This window comes from Sminthopsis crassicaudata, chromosome 5, assembly GCF_048593235.1.
Source record: "Sminthopsis crassicaudata isolate SCR6 chromosome 5, ASM4859323v1, whole genome shotgun sequence".
Taxonomy (NCBI): Eukaryota; Metazoa; Chordata; class Mammalia; order Dasyuromorphia; family Dasyuridae; genus Sminthopsis; species Sminthopsis crassicaudata.
The window spans coordinates 139,682,236-139,700,092 of record NC_133621.1 but is presented as its reverse complement, the minus strand read 5'-3'; positions in this window follow the sequence as shown (position 1 = coordinate 139,700,092).

Sequence of the window (17,857 nt, the reverse complement as noted above, 5' to 3'; positions counted from 1 at the left end):
CTCTGAGACCATTCAAAATGTCTTCTATTGTATATGTCTATGTGTCCAATTTCTCAGAATAGATGACCTCCATGAAATCGAGTTATTTTATATAGACAACTGATTTTTTTTCTCCCTTCAGCCCTAGGCCAATAAGCAATTACAATGAACTTTTTTTTCTCCATCTTTATTTTTTTAGGTAATAGAATTATTTTCTCTTTTCATTCATCTGATACTTTTATCCCCATAATGACTCTTTTATCAGGCTTTGCCATTTTTTAATATCAATTCCTGTCTTTATCTCTATCTTCACTCTAAATTTGTATCTTTCTCTTCATGCATTTTCCTTTTCCCCCCATGGTAGCAGTAATATCTTAATAAGAAGCATTTCATAAGACTCTAGAGTATAAGAAAACTAACTTTTGTCTTTTCAGTGACTATACTTCTAAGAGTTTTGCTGTCTTGCCTTTAATACTGTTTCTGGGAGTGTGAAGCACATGAACCATTACTACTGTTATTAGGAGTAGTGACAATAACAAAGAATGTTAAGTATAATTGCAATTATAATATTCAATATCTTTCTGAAAGAGATATTGAAACAATCATCATCTATTATCTTATACAGTGCTCCTTAGAGAGAAAAATACTATACAGTATTCAAAGCTGTTCTTAGACAATTCAGTTTTAGCATAAAAAAGTAACATTTATAGAAAGTAATAACAGTATAAAATGAAATGTAACAGTAGTATTTTTGATTCAAGGAGAGCATTATGCAAACAAACTAATTTGCCTCACTGTACAAGTTGAATGGGAGACTCAATTCTTTTTTTGTAGGCACTTTTTGGAAACCAAGGTGTAAAGATGTTCATTCTAGTGTTATTTGAAAAGGACAAAATCTAAATTTTAATATAACTATCTCATCATTTTAGAAGATACTTCTTTTATGTCTTGTGACATATTCAATGCATAAGCAACTGCCAATCCATCATTTCTGAAATGTCAGCACAAAGAAAAGTTCACCACCATTGTAATTTTTATAGTGTACTAAAATGATTCTCTCATTGAAATTAAAAGTAGACTGTCCTCACTTATGGAAGCTGAATAATATAGCAGAATTGAATTCAGTGTGAGATACTGATTAACTGTGTGATCATGGAGAACTCAACTAATTTCACTGAAACTCAGTTCCTTCATCTGTAAAATTGTGATAATAATCTTGTATTGCTTTTTTCACAGGGTTGTTGTAAGACTCAAAAGAAATAGTGCATATAAAACAACTTTAAACTTTAAAATGCTATATAGATATTATATATTATTTCAGAAAACATGGAGTAGTTTTATAGCAGGACTAGATAATGCATTAGTTATTGATTTTTACTTTTCTTTGGAGTGGTGGTTACATAAGGGAATAAGTCTCTGCTTTTGTATATTCCAAAGTCCTAACAGAATTAAAAAAAAATCTTTATTTTTATTAACTTACTCATCAACAAAAATGAAAGTTTCCATATAAAAATAACAATAAAAGAAAATTGTACAAAAACCAAAATCTCTTCTTTTGCAGTTTTTATTTTTTAAAATTACATATTGCATTTACTATGTGGAGGACTTCCTTTAAAGATGACTCTAAGAAAAGAAAGATGGTCAATCAGCTCTATGCATGTGCTCTAAGAAAACCATGAAATTAGTATGAGGCTAAATAATGATCAAGAAATCCAGTGAGAAATTAGAGCAAATAACTTCTATTCCAGCCCTCACAATTACCAGTGCAATGGGACCTGTGTATTGTGCACAGAAGACAAGGGGACTGGAGGTGGAGCTCAAACTCTTGGAGCCAATGAGAAAGCTTCATTCCATTTTCATCAGCCTCACGGGTGACTGGCCTCCTGCACTTTTTTATATCTGGAGATAGGAAGATTAGAAAACAATTCAGAAAAGTCCTATGTAGGGTGGTCAGAAAGCCCAAGAATGGGGGCTTGACCAGCTTTGAAAAGCATTACTTGGCAGTAACAAGTGAAGTGACACTCAGTATAATACTACAGAGCTAATATAGGATAGTCCATACATGAGTAGTCTGTAGTCTTTAACAACTGTTTTTGAATTACCATAAGATACTATATTCTAAACTTCAGAAGCATAGGATCTGGAAGGTGCAAGTCAATTAAAATACACATATGTCATGTTCTTAGTTCACTTTCTGGAGGTCTCTGAGCAGCCTTCTTTTCAGTAGAGTAATCACCACAAGAATAGGCAGGTGTTAAAGTCCAAAGTCTTTATTTTCTCCTTCACAATCTAGTCACTTTGCCTAGGGCTGGGCAGCTTTCTGGAGAGCCTTTCAGACTGGCCTTGGTCTCAGTGGGGGAAGTGCAGGAGGCCAGTCACCCATGAGGCTGATGAAAATGGAATGAAGCTTTCTCATTGGCTCCAAGAGCTTGAGCTCCGCCTCCAGTCCCCTTGTCTTCTGTGGCTCTCACTCTGGATGAGTTTTTCCAAGCTTATATGCTCTCTTATAATTACATTATCATACGTGTGAATCTTGTAGAACTATATTAAGTACTAAGTACATGTACTGAATTAGAGAACTATTAAGCACCATGCTAAAATAGATACCCATTGTCTTTATCAATCCCACTGACTTAACACCTTGTAAGAATCCTTGTTTCAGAGTTCTGGCCCATAACACACACACACATACACACATACACACACACACACACACAAAAAAAAAAACCAAGAGAACAGAGTCAACTCCTCCAGCTCAAAAAGTATTAGGTAATAGACTTTAGCATAAAACCTTAATTTGTATATTAAATTTGGAGATACGAGTAAATCAAAGATAACTCTGATCAGTTTATATAAAATCATAACAAAATCAGTATAAAAACTATTACAAATATATTTCTAAAATGACTTCAAACTGGAAACTGAGTAGATGCTCATCAGTTGGAGAATGGCTAAATAAGTTATGGTATATGAATGTTATAGAATATTATTAGTTCTATAAGAAATGATCAGGAGGATGATTTTAGAAAGGCCTGGAGAGACTTACATGAACTGATGCTAAGTGAAATGAGCAGAATCAGAAGACCATTGTACACGACAACATCAATATTATACAACAATCAATTCTGATGAACGTGACTCTTTCCAAAAATGAGATGATTGATGCTAGTTGCAATGATCTTGTAATGAAGAGAGCCATTTACACCCAGAAAGAGGACTGTGGGAAATGAATGTGGATCACAACATCATAGCATTCTCACTCTTTTTGTTGTTGTTCTCTTGCATTTTGTTCTCTTACTCATTTACTTTCCTATTTGATCTGATTTCTCTATCACATTTGATTGCCTTTGGATCTTTTTCACCTAATATTTTTGGTTGAACAATTTTTATATTTTGTTTTTAGCCTGTATCAAATTGTTTTAAATATTACTTTTTGAGACATATCTATATCTACATGTATATGTCTATAGATAGAGATATAGATGTAGATATAGATATATACCTATTATATCATGTCACCTATTATGTTGCATTACACTTTTAAGTGTACAGATTATACAGTGTACAGATTTGAAGTGTACAGATTATAGTTCAACTTTTTATTTTGAATCTGTTAATCTTTACTTCCAAGTGTGATTTATTTTAAAGAGCATGTTTTGGGACCTGGCTTATTACCTTCATGGTTACAATTGCTAAAAGTGTTTTTGACCTCTTCATATGCTACCATCTTGTTTCCTGACTTTGTTTCCAAACTCCCTCTTTACAAAGAAAAATCAAGAGAATGAAAGGGGGGTTGCATCAACACCTTTTGAATGACTTTTTCATATCCTATTTCCTCTGCACTTTGAAGCATTTCTCTGTGTGTGTGTGTGTGTGTGTGTGTGTGTGTGTGTGTGCGTGCGTGCGCGCGCGCATTTACTTGATCTTCCTTTAAGTCCTTCAGGTAAGAGTGTTAATTAGATGTCTTCTCCCTTCCTGCCACTTTTATATTTGTTTGTTCCTGTCTCATGCCTCAATTATAAGATAGTAAATTTCCCTTCTTTCTTATTTTACCCCTACTATATCCCTTTCCTTCTTCCTTTTCTAAGTAAGGAAAATAAAATTGAAAATCACAACCAAGTTGTTTGTATATTTTCTTGTTCTGTCTTTGACTTTTAAAGAAAGTGAGATTCTGAAAAGAGAATTGTCTCTTCTTGAAGTTGGATGTTAATATTTGATTATCAATGAGCTGTCTCCAATTGATTTGACTTTTCTAGGTTTCTATCATCATATCTGTTGCTGCCTGTCTTTGAATTTTAGAAAGTCTGTCCAGGTTTGATTTTTTCAACAAGAATTCCTAAAAGATCTCCATTCTAATAAATATCCATTTTCCTGCTATCAGTGGTTAGACAGTTTTGGAGTATATTTTTATTTGGTTGTAAGCATTTTTTGTGTATTGGTATATTTTCTAGGCTTTATTTCTCCTGTACCATTTGTTATACAATCTCATGTAGTCATGCCTATTTTCAACTTCTTATAGGATTTTTTTTTATCCTTGAGAAGCTCTGGATCTTGGCTTTGATATTTCTTTGTGCATTGTATTTGAGGTTTCTCTGAAGATGTGACATGCAATTCTTTCTTTTTACCCCTTTCTCCTTTGTTTTTAATTATACTGACCAGTATGATTTTTTAAATGTGGTATCCAGATTTTTTAAAAATCATTGTTTTCTCAGAACCTGATAATTATATAATTATCTCCTGTTGTCTTGCTTTGCAGGTCAGTTGCTTTTTTAATAATTGATATTGAACATGTCTTTTCTGAATTTTCTATTTTTGCCTCTTTTCCAATATGTGTTGTCTTTTTTAATGATTAAGTGATGTTTGTGCCTAATTGTCTGCCTATATATGTACCTGTCATCTTCCAACATCTCTAATGCTCTTTGTAGTTTGCAGTTGATTGCACTTTTGAAATATCTCTTGAATATATCCCTTCTTTCTTTTGATACTTCAACAATTCAAATGCAGGTCCTTGATTACTGCAATAGCCTGATGCAATTACTTGATTACTGCAATAGCCTGATCTTGGGTTCTGCTTGCAACAATTATCTCCTCAATCTAATCCATCTTCCATTCAAGTCACTAAAGTGATTTTTCTAAAATGCAATCTAATCATCTCTCCTCTCACACCCCCAACTCCAGTGGCTTCCTATTGCCTCCAGTAGCAAATACAAAGTACTCTCTTTGGCATTCAAAGTTATTCATAACCTCATCCCACTCTACTTTTCAATTTTACTCACTGACATATATTCTTCAATATAGGTGCATTGGCTTGCTGACTGTTCCATTAAAAACAAAACAAAACAAAACAAAAAAACAAACAAACAAAAAACAACCATAACAACAACAAAACTCCATTTCTAAGCTTCAAACATTTTCTCTGTCTATCCCACATGCCTTTAATACTCTCCCTTCTCTATTCCAACTACTGATTTGGAAACTCCCACATTCCACAATAAGCTTTCCTGCGATGGTCCAGTCTAGCTCCTCTGAAGGGCTTAGAATAAGTCCTTGTCAGGATAAGCAAAAGTCCTTGCCCCACATTGTGGACGCCAATATGTAATGTTCTGTTGTCTCCAGAAACTGCTGATTGCTCTCTGGGAGGAGATCTGCTGTGTTAACTCAAATCTCTCAGACAGATTCTTCTTCCTGTAGAGAACCATTGTCTCCAGACAGTTGCCGTTAACTGTAATCCAGAGAAGTGACTTCCCTTCCTGCAGAGAGCCGCTTCAAGTCTGGTCCAGACAAGACACACTCTCTCCTCCAGAGAGCCACTCTAACTTTGACCTAGAACAGACACTCTATCTCTGGAGTGCCGCCCTCTTTTATCCTCCCAGAGAATGGGCGTAGGATAACGCAAGGGCTTCTGGGAAAAATTACTTCAACCAATGAACTTGCTCCTCCTAAGCATGCAAGCTCCTCCCCCAGGAGTTCACAAGTAAAACTCCCAGGAAAGGCCGGAACTAGAGAATTGTCAAGTACTGACTTAGCACTTAGTAAGAACCTAATATCTCATTATCTCATTAGCACTTAGTAAGAACCTAACACTTTCCCCAATCCCTCCTAATTTCAATGTCTTTCCTCTCTTAATTATTTCCTATTTATCCTGTATATAGCTTGTTTTGTATATATTTGTTTGCATGTTATTTTCCCCTTTAAACCACAAGCTTCTTGAGGGCCAGGACTGTCTTTTGCTTCTCTTTGTATCCCCAATTCTTAGTGTAGTGTCTAGCATATAGTAAGTACTTGATAAGTGATTATTGATTGATTCTAATGTTTCCCCTAAACTATTTATTATCTTTCAAAGTGCCCAGATCCCATTCCTTAACTGATATTTGCCTTGATCATACATAGAATAATTGTACCAACAATCTTTAAACCTAAATGTGCCTTTCTTTGCTATATGGCTTTTGTATCCATTTATTCCTTTTCTTCAACCTCTTTGTATTCTCAATAGAATTAAATTTTCTAAGGTATTTTCATCTAAGATATTATTTCTTGCATTGCATTTTTTAAAACTTATTGAAATGGGTAAAAGACTGGCCCCCTCATCCCAGGGTCAAGGGGCCTCAGGCTTATAGGAAAATGTTGCTTAAACTAAATTAAAGGAAGTGTTATGCTCAGACTGCGCCCCATCCCCTGGTTCATGAGATCCTAGACTTTCTGAGAAGTGAGTGTCTAACAAAGTCACAACATTGCAAAACATGCCGACAGTGTACTCACTCTTGTCCAGACACTTCCCCATTGTAAACAAGAAACTGTGTAATTGCAAGGCTGTACCCAGATGTGGCAAACAGGCTTAAAAGTGTACCTCACTAAAGATTCAGGGCTGATCTCTACTAGCCTACCTAGTGGGGGTCAGTCACCAGCCGGCTAATAAATGATGCTTTAAATTGTATAATTTGATCAGAGCTGTCTATCACATGTCAGTCCATTTCATTAGGATCTAGAAGATTTACATTTTTATCTTTATGCATGCTGTTTTTAAGATCAATATATTTTATTTGTAAAGAGAACATTTTTTTTAAACATTCTTTCATTTTGCTTCTCTTTTTCCTGTCAGGCCTTTATTTCTGTAAATTGACATTTTCAATAAGTTATTATCTCTTACTTTTGATAACATTTCAACCAATCAATAAACATTTATTAAGCACCTACTATGATTGAGGGATGGTGCTAATCACTGGGAATACAAAAAGAAGCAAAAGATTCTCTGCCCTCAATAAGTTTATAATCTAATGGAGCATTCAATAGGCAAACAAATATACACCAAGTAAACTATACACAAATAAACAAGAAATAATTGAGAGGGGAGGTCCTGGAATTAAGGGGAAATTGGAGAAGCTTCCTGTAGAAGCTACAGTGTATTCAAATTTTTCCCCTACCACTTATTTCTTCTGTGCTTGTTTATAATTCTTAATTCAACCTTAAACCATTCAAAAGCATTCTGCCATGGATCTATGCCCTCTTTGGAACACACAAGGTCCCCTGCCTTTAAATCTATAAAGCTGAGATTATTGCATTAGCAATATCTATTCATTAGGTGGTTGTGAGGAAGTCACGTGGTAAACCTTAAACCCCTCTATAAATGAGAATGGTAATTAGTATTCAATATTAACTGTGACAGTAAATAAAATGCTAGTTTCTATGAAATTTTCCTGTGTTGACCACAGATTTTAAGTAGTATATTCCTTATAATAAACAAAAGAACTTTTCTTAATATTCTTCTCATGTCTTTTGCTTATCCCCAAACTTGTAAAACAAAGGAGAATATACAAAATGACCATATCTATACTAAAATATGTGCGCATATATTTCTATCATCTATGTATGTATGTATGTATGTATGTATGTATGTACGTATCTATTTTGTTCAGTGAAGGTTTCTCGGTCTTTTAGATGATAACTACACTGCTAAATAAGGCCAGAAATGCTTCTGGACAATTGGTGAAACACAAATTAATATAATTAAATGAAGTGTTCCCATTCACATGTTGTGACTTGAATTTTGAAAGTGAAGGTTTATTAGCTGTTGTTTCCTTTTAGAACCTCAACAAAGAATCTTAACAAAGAGAGACTATGGCTACACTGGACTGTAATTATTTGAATAGAGGCCTGGATACATATGCAGTCAGTGACAAGTATGGGCAAAGAAGAGACAATCTTAACTTGTTATTCTAGCAAATTGCTTTGATTTCAGTTGTGGCTTATTTCATGAGCTGAAATGATGACAATTCATTATTATCGGGCTAGAACAATTTTGCTAAGGGAATATTTGTACATTTGCTTGCTACAAAATATAAATCAGAATATTATAAAAATAAAAACAATGCTGTAATCTGAATACAACAAAATTTAAAGCCAGAAGTCTATATTATTGCCTTGTACACCAGCAAATTGCCAGTCATATAGCACAGCTGCAGATAACAAATGGTTGCATAGCTATGATTACGACAGTATTTTCACTTATTGAGACTTATATAACACATTTATTTAGAAGCATTAAAACATTTTTTCAATAACTTTGTAATCCTCCTAATGTTTTGTGAGGTAGTATATAAGTAAACTCAATATTAGAGACAAGAAAGCATAGCAAAGGTTAATTAGATTTTCCATTGAGGATATAGTGAGAGAACTTCTATGTTGAATTACTCTTTTCTTACTTTAGTTTTCACAATTCTAACTTAGACAGCTTCTTCATACTTTTATCTTAGACTTACTCTCTTTTTCACATGACTACCCATGAGATATCCAAACATCCAATGATAAGCAAATATATATAGATATAGATATAGATATAGATATAGATATAGATATAGATATAGATATAGATATAGATATAGATATAGATATAGATATATGAAAGAAAATAAGACTCATTCAAAATCATTGCCTCCCAATATAATAATGTAAATGGCAAGATCAGTTACTGCTTTCAGGTCAGTCCCATGGATCTGAGATCTCCTTTCATTGCTTTGTTGAACTCATATCCCAATAATAAATTTATCTAGTGATGACCACACTCAGCAGAAGAAAATAATTCTGCCCACATCCATAGGTGACTTCTTTTGACCATAATTTCGATTTTAAAATTTTGCAGAAAGGGAAATAGAGCCAAGATGCTGGAGAAAGGGAGGAACTCACCCAATCATTTCCAAATTCCCCTTCAAATATTTTTAAACTAATTGCTCAGTTTGAATATAAAGCCTGTTTATATATGTGACTAGTCAAGAGTAAAATACATTTCCAGCCTAAGACAACTTAGGGTATCAGCAGAAATATAGGGGGCAAGCCAGGAGTGTAGTGCTACACAAGCTGCTATCCCCAACCTCTTCATCAAGGGAGCAGCAGGAAATGGAGGAGGCTGCATTAGTGGTTTTAGTAGCAGCAGAAGCCTCAGGAGTTCTCACTTTACAGATGGTAAGGGGTTGTACCATTGGTCAGAAGATATTGCAGGGGACCCTTTGCTGGCACTGAGTTGAGGACTCTTTTGCATTGCCCATACATAGTTCTGACCAAGGCATAGTCCATTGCAAAGGGAAGCATTAGCACATTAACACTATTGCCTTAATCGGGGTGTAGGGAAGGTGGGAGGGAGAGAACATAGAACTCAAATTTCAAAAAAATGAATGTTAAAAATACTTTTATATGTAATTGAGAAAATAATAATAATAATAATAATAATAATAATAATAATAATAATAAAACTTCAATAAAAATGTAACAGCCAAAGAGATTGCATTACTAATATCAGCTGGTTTGTATAATCTCGGACAAGTAGGCAACATATTTTGGAAACAAAATCAGAACATTGCCTAGAAGAACCAAATCCAAGCAGAAGCAGTTGGATGATCTTAAGGAATGCTGTCATCAAGCTGTGGATGACAGATGCACTATCCTTCTTACTAAACTACTCTGGAATATTTGCCTGTCAGTCAGAATTTCCTCTCCCTTGGACAGTATTGGAGATACTTTGTCAGTGTCTTAATACCTATTGTAATCGTTTCATTTATATATTTTCCTGCCCCTTTCTCTTCTTCGTGCATTTCACATAGCAGTAACCCCTTCATTTCATCATGTTAACATTATCATTTCCAATTTTGTGGGAAAGTTTTATTTTTATTTTAAGAATCAGAAGTCTTCTAGTCTAACATAACCATCTTAACATACCCAACAAATGGCCATTGAAGTTCTTCCTGGTGATATCCAAACATATTGAACCCATCATTTCCCAGGGCAGCCCATGTTCCTTTAGCACAATTCTAATTGTTAAGAATGTTTTTTTTTTTTTTTTAGACATCACAATTAAATATACCTTTTCAATTTCTATTTCTTGTTCCTGACTGTACTCTAAAGTCAAACAAAACAAGTTACCTTGTTAGTAAATATTTATTAGGCAGTTACTTTGTACAAAGAACTGTTCTTCCCTGTCCCCCTCCACCCCGCTCCCCCCTAAACCCCCAGAATCACACAGGTAGGAAGTGTTAAGTGTCTGAGAACAGATTTGAATTCAGGTCCTCCTGACTTCAGGGTTGGTGGTCTATCTACTATACTACCTAGCTGCCTCCAGGAACTGTTCTAAATCTGCTTCCACTTCCACAACATCATCTTTCAAATATTTAAAGACAGTTAGCATGTAGCCTAAGTCTTCTTACCATAAATAAGCTGTACAATGGATAGAGTGTTGAGCCTGAAGACAAGACTTTAGTTCCAATCTAGGCTCACACATATGCTAATTCTGTGACCCTGCAGTAGTAGCTTTACCTCTCTCTGTCTTAGATTTCCAACTAGAAAATGATAGAAATAATAATCATTACCCCCACCAGGGTTTTGTGAGATTAGATGAGATAATATCTATAAAGCTGTTACCATTGTCTGGCAAATAGGAGCCATTTAATAATTATTTCCTTCCTTCTGGCAAAAAAAAAAATTCCCAAATCTCACCAATTCTTGCAACCAATCTTTTTGTAACATGGACCTGAGTTTGTTTGTTTGTTTGTTTTTTACCAACCTAGTTAAGTCAGACCATAGCTGAAAAATTCTATTCATATCTGGGGCATCTTATTTTATTTTTAATAATAATAGCTTTTATAATTTTTAAAATACACACAAAGATAGTTTCTAAACATTCTCCAGTTTGTCAATGTCCTTTCTAAAATATGAAGCCCCCAATTAAGACAATTCTGAGGTACCACTTCACACCTCTCAGATTGGTTAAGATGGTGCACTAATTCATTGGTGGTGGAATTATGAACTGATTCAACCATTATGGAGAGCAATTTGGAATTATGCCTTCCAAACTGTCCTTACTCTCTGATACAGCTGAGTCTGTACTGGGTTTGTATCACAAAGAGTTCTTAAGAAAGAGAAAAGTGTAAAAATGTTTATAGTTGCTCTTTTTATAATGGCAAGGAACTGAAAACTGAGTGGATGCTCATCAGTTGGGGAACAATTGAATAAGTTATGGTATATGTATATATAAACCAAATACTATTTTCTGTAAGAAACAATGAGCAAGTTGATTTCAGAAAATCCTGGAAAGACTAGCATGAACTGATGCTAAGTGAAGTTAAGAGAACCAAGAGAACATTGTACATAGCAACAACAAGATTATATGATGATCAATTGTGATGGGTTTGGCTCTTTTCAAAAAGGTAGTGCTTCAGGCCAATTCCTGTAGACTTGTAATGGAAAGAGTCATCTACATCTAGAGAGAGGACTATTAGGACTCAATATGGATTGGGGCAAGGTATTTTTACCTTTTATTGCTGTTTTTGTTGTTTGTTTGCTTGGCTTTTTTTTTTTTTTCATCTTTTAATCTGATTTTTATTTTGCAGCATGATAATGTAGAAATATGTTTGGAAGAATTACATATTTAACCTATATTGGACTCCTTGCTGTCTAGGGGAGGGAGTTGTTTGGAGGGGAAGAGAAAAATTTGGAACACAGGGTTTTCCAGGAGGTAAATCCTGAAAACTATATTTGTGTGTATTTTGAAAAATAAAAAAACTATTATTATTTTTAAAAAATGAGATGCCCAGATATGAATATAATATTTCAGCTATGGTTTGATTGAAGCATATTACCACCATTGTTTTATTTTTTTATTCCTGGAAGATATTTCTTAATGAAAATTATTATTATTTTAAAAATTTCCACATTATACTTCTGATTAATATTGAGATCAGAGCCTGTTATAAGTTCCCAAAAGGATAGCTAGGTAGCAGAGTGGATAGAGTACCTTCCCTGAAGTCAGGTTGATCTGAGTTCAAAACAAGTCTCAGACAAAGAAGGCTAGTCACTAAGCCTTAATTGTCTCAAAAAAGATTCACATTATTTTAGATAAGTTCTTGTCAATTTGAAAAATAAGGGAGTGGCACTTGTTTAAGTTTTCCCATCTGACTTCATTTTAATCATCCTTCAAGCTTCATCTTTTAGTCCATTCTATAATGAAGAGTACAGTCCTCTTGTTCAGTGATGGTTCTTATGCCAGGTGTGCACTCCTCACAGAACTTCTAGCACTCTTCAAATCTTGATCTTAGGGAAGTGGGGAGTCTTGTAGTCCTTTTAACCATGGTTGCTTTCTTCTTCAGAAGTATGGAGTTGAAACTGAATAAGTGTCCAGATTGGAAAATCATTTTAAGATCACAATGGGCATGATTCATATCTTGAATCAATCTAAAAATTATCATGCTCCTTTTTTTCCCTTACTTCATTTCATTCTTCCTAGATTCCATACTCCATACAATCTTCAGATATCCTGGCCTCTACCCCTTCAATGTACTGGTACTTTAACATTCATTCCTCATTTAACCTCCAACCTTACCTTATCTCAAGTCCTCCTCCATAGATTCAACTCCAAATCTCCCAGTTTTCTGATCTCTACTCCTGAGGCAGTGTAATATAGAGGAAAGGAGATTAAACTTGGGTTCAAATCTTCGTTCTTCCAATTACTACTTTTGTGACCTTGTACAAGTATATTAACATCTCTGAGATTTAGTATCTTCATATAAAAGATGGTTTGGGACTAGTCACTAGAGATGACATCTAAAGCTACTATTAGTTCTCAATTGCTCATTCCATGATTTGATTCTAGTTTCTAATGCTTTTCCATCAGAGAATTTCTTTCTATATATTTTGTACTTCCTTTTCTTTGTATCTGTTATTTTTAATTGAAAAGTAGTCCCTAGCACTTTGCATAGTATAGTAGGTAAATAATAAATGCTTTTTGAGTAAATTAAATGAAATCTACACATAAAAATATACTTGGCTCTTAATAATATTTTAACTGGATACTCTAGTCAAAAACCTTTCATCAAACAACTTCTGTGTGCCAGTCACTATGCTAAGGACATAGTAGATCCCCTTTAAGATATTCATTATCATTTGTTTCCATATTCCAATTATATCCCCCTGAGATAACTATGTGATAAAGATTTAATGTGTCTTCAAATATCTATTATAACTAGTATTGTTCTACCCATAATACCAGCATTGAACAGCACCTAGGCATCATAGGAAATACAATGTTGGTGAAATCTAGAATACTTCAGGTTAAATGCTGCTCCAGACAGTTATTTACTTTTACTCCTGTTTAATTCACTTATTTCAGCCTCAGTTTTTTTTTTTTCACTATAAAATGAATATGATAATATAGTTTTAAATTCCAAGTTATTGTAAGAAGTAATAAGATAATAGATGCAAAGAAATTTGCATATCCTAAAGTGCTATATAAATGCTATTTTTTTTTCTTTTTTTTTTCTTTTTTTTTTCTTTTTTTAAAATTTTTTATTTTATTTTATAATTATAACATTTTTTGACAGTACATATGCATGGGTAATTTTTTACAACATTATCCCTTGCACTTACTTCTATTCAGATTTTTTCCCTTCCTCCCCCAACCCCCTCCCCCAGATGGCAAGCAGTCTTATATATGTTAAATATATTACAGTATAATTTAGATACAATATATGTGTGTAGAACCGAATTTTTTGTTGCACAGGAAGAATTGGATTCAGAAGGTAAAAATAACAGTTTACATTCATTTCCCAGTGTTCCTTTTCTGGATATAGCTGGTTCTGTCCATCATTAATCAAATTGGAATTGGATTAGTTCTTCTCTATGTTGAAGAAATCCACTTCCATCAGCATACATCCTCGTACAGTATCATTGTTGAAGTGTATAATGATCTTCTGGTTCTGCTCATTTCACTCAGCATCAGTTGATGTAAGTCTCTCCAAGCCTCTCTGTATTCCTCCTGTTGGTCATTTCTTATAGAACAATAATATTCCATAACATTCATATACCATAGTTTACCCAACCATTCTCCAATTGATGGACATCCATTCATCTTCCAGCTTCTAGCCACTATGAAAAGGGCTGCCACAAACATTTTGGCACATACAGGACCCTTTCCCTTCTCTAGTAGTTCCTTGGGGTATAAGCCCAGTAGTAGTATGGCTGGGTCAAAGGGTATGCACATTTTGATAACTTTTTGGGCATAATTCCAGATTGCTCTCCAGAATGGTTGGATTCTTTCACAACTCCACCAACAATGCATCAGTGTCCCAGTTTTCCCACAGCCCCTCCAACATTTATCGTTATTTGTTCCTGTCATCTTAGCCAATCTGACAGGTGTGTAATGATACCTCAGAGTTGTCTTAATTTGCATTTCTCTGATCAATAGTGATTTGGAACACTCTTTCATATGAGTGGAAATAGTTTTAATTTCATCATCTGAAAATTGTCTGTTCATATCCTTTGACCATTTATCAATTGGAGAATGGCTTGATTTCTTATAAATTAAAGTCAATTCTCTGTATATTTTGGAGATGAGGCCTTTATCAGAACCTTTAACTGTAAAAATTTTTTCCCAATTTTTTACTTCCCTTCTAATCTTGTTTGCATTAGTTTTGTTTGTGCAGAAACTTTTTAATTTGGTGTAATCAAAATGTTCTATTTTGTGATCAATAATGGTCTCTAGTTCTCCCTTGGACACAAACTCCTTCCTCCTCCACAAGTCTGAGAGGTAAATCATCCCATGTTCCTCCAATTTATTTATGATTTCGTTCTTTATGCCTAAATCTTGGACCCATTTTGATCTAATCTTAGTATGTGGTGTTAAATGTGGGTCCATGCCTAGTTTCTGCCATACTAATTTCCAGTTTTCCCAGCAGTTTTTGTCAAATAATGAATTCTTATCCCAAAATTTGGGATCTTTGGGTTTGTCAAAGATTAGATTGCTATTTTTATTCACTATCTTGTCCTGTGAACCTAACCTATGCCACTGATCAACTAGTCTATTTCTTAGCCAATACCAAATGGTTTTGGTGACTGTTGCTTTATAATATAGCTTTAAATCAGGTACACTTAGACCACCTTCCTCTGACTTTTTTTTCATTAGTTCCCTTGCAATTCTCGACCTTTTATTCTTCCATATGAATTTTGTTGTTATTTTTTCTAGGTCATTAAAATAGTTTCTTGAGAGTCTGATTGGTATAGCACTAAATAAATAGATTAGTTTGGGGAGTATTGTCATCTTTATTATATTCGCTCGGCCTATCCAAGAACATTGAATGTCTTTCCAATTATTTAAATCTGACTTTATTTTTGTGGCAAGTGTTTTGTAATTTTGCTCATATAATTCCTGACTCTCCTTTGGTAGATATATTCCCAAATATTTGATACTATCGACTGTTATTTTGAATGGAATTTCTCTTTGTATCTCTTGCTGTTGGATTGTGTTGGTAATGTATAAAAATCCTGAGGATTTATGTGGATTTATTTTGTATCCTGCGACTTTGCTAAAATTCTGAATTATTTCTAATAGCTTTTTAGCAGAGTCTTTGGGGTTCTCTAAGTATACCATCATGTCATCTGCGAAAAGTGACAATTTGATTTCTTCATTTCCTACTCTAATTCCTTGGATCTCTTTCTCGGCTCTTATTGCCAAGGCTAGAATTTCTAGTACTATATTGAATAGTAATGGTGATAGTGGGCAACCTTGTTTCACTCCTGATCTTACAGGGAAAGGTTCTAGTTTATCACCATTACATATGATGTTTACTGAAGGTTTTAAATATATGCTCCTTATTATTTTAAGGAATAGTCCATTTATTCCTATACTCTCAAGCGTTTTTAGTAGGAATGGATGTTGGATTTTATCAAATGCCTTTTCTGCATCTATTGAGATGATCATATGGTTTTTATTAATTTGATTATTAATATGGTCAATTATACTAATAGTTTTCCTAATATTAAACCAGCCCTGCATTCCTGGTATAAATCCCACTTGGTCATAGTGTATTATCCTGGGGATGATTTTCTGAAGTCTATTTGCTAATATCTTATTTAAGATTTTAGCATCAATATTCATTAAGGAAATTGGTCTATAGTTTTCTTTCTCAGTTTTCAATCTACCTGGTTTAGGTATCAGTACCATGTCTGTGTCATAGAAGGAATTTGGTAGGACTCCTTCAATCCCTATTTTTTCAAATAGTTTACATAGCATTGGAGTTAGTTGTTCTTTAAATGTTTGGTAGAATTCACCTGTAAATCCACCTGTCCTGGGGACTTTTTCTTAGGAAGTTGGTTAATAGCTTGGTCTATTTCTTTTTCTGAGATGGGACTATTTAGACTACTTACTTCTTCCTCTGTTAATTTGGGCAAGCTATATTTTTGAAGGTATTCTTCCATTTCATTTAAGTTATCGAATTTATCGGCATAAAGTTGAGCAAAGTAGCTCCTAACTATTGTTCTAATTTCCTCTTCATTAGTGGTGAGTTCACCCTTTTCATTTTCAAGACTATCAATTTGCTTTTTCTCTTTCCTTTTTTTAATCAGGTTTACTAAGGGTTTGTCTATTTTGTTGGTTTTTTCATAGAACCAACTCTTAGTTTTATTAATTAATTCAATAGTTTTTTTACTTTCAATTTTATTAATCTCACCTTTTATTTTTTGAATTTCAAGTTTTGTGTTTGTCTGGGGGTTTTTAATTTGTTCCTTTTCTAGCAATTTTAGTTGTAAACCCAATTCGTTGGCCCTCTCTTTCTCTATTTTATGCAGGTAGGCCTGTAGAGATATAAAACTTCCCCTAATTACTGCTTTGGCTGTATCCCACACATTTTGGTATGATGTCTCATTATTGTCATTTTCTTGGGTGAAGTTATTAATTATGTCTATGATTTGCTGTTTTACCCAATCATTCTTTAGTATAAGATTATTTAGTTTCCAATTATTTTTTGGTCTATTTTCCCCTGGCTTTTTATTAAATGTTATTTTGATTGCATTATGGTCTGAAAAGGATGCATTTACTATTTCTGCCTTACTGCATTTGATTTTGAGGTTTTTATGCCCTAGTATATGATCAATTTTTGTATAGGTTCCATGAACTGCTGAGAAGAAAGTATATTCCTTTCTGTCTCCATTTAGCTTTCGCCAAAGATCTATCATATCAAACTTTTCTAGTATTCTATTTACCTCTTTGACTTCTTTCTTATTTATTTTGTGGTTTGATTTATCTAATTCTGATAGTGCAAGGTTGAGATCTCCCGCTATTATAGTTTTGCTATCTATTTCCTCTTGCAGCTCTCTTAATTTCTCTTTTAAGAATTTAGATGCTGCACCACTTGGTGCATAGATGTTTAATATTGATACTGCTTCACTATTGATGCTTCCCTTTAGCAGGATATAATGCCCTTCCTTATCTCTTTTAATTAGATCAATTTTTGTTTTTGCTTGATCTGAGATGAGGATGGCTACTCCTGCTTTTTTGGTTTTGCCTGAAGCATAATAGATTCTGCTCCACCCTTTTACTTTTAGTTTGAATGTCTCACCCTGTTTC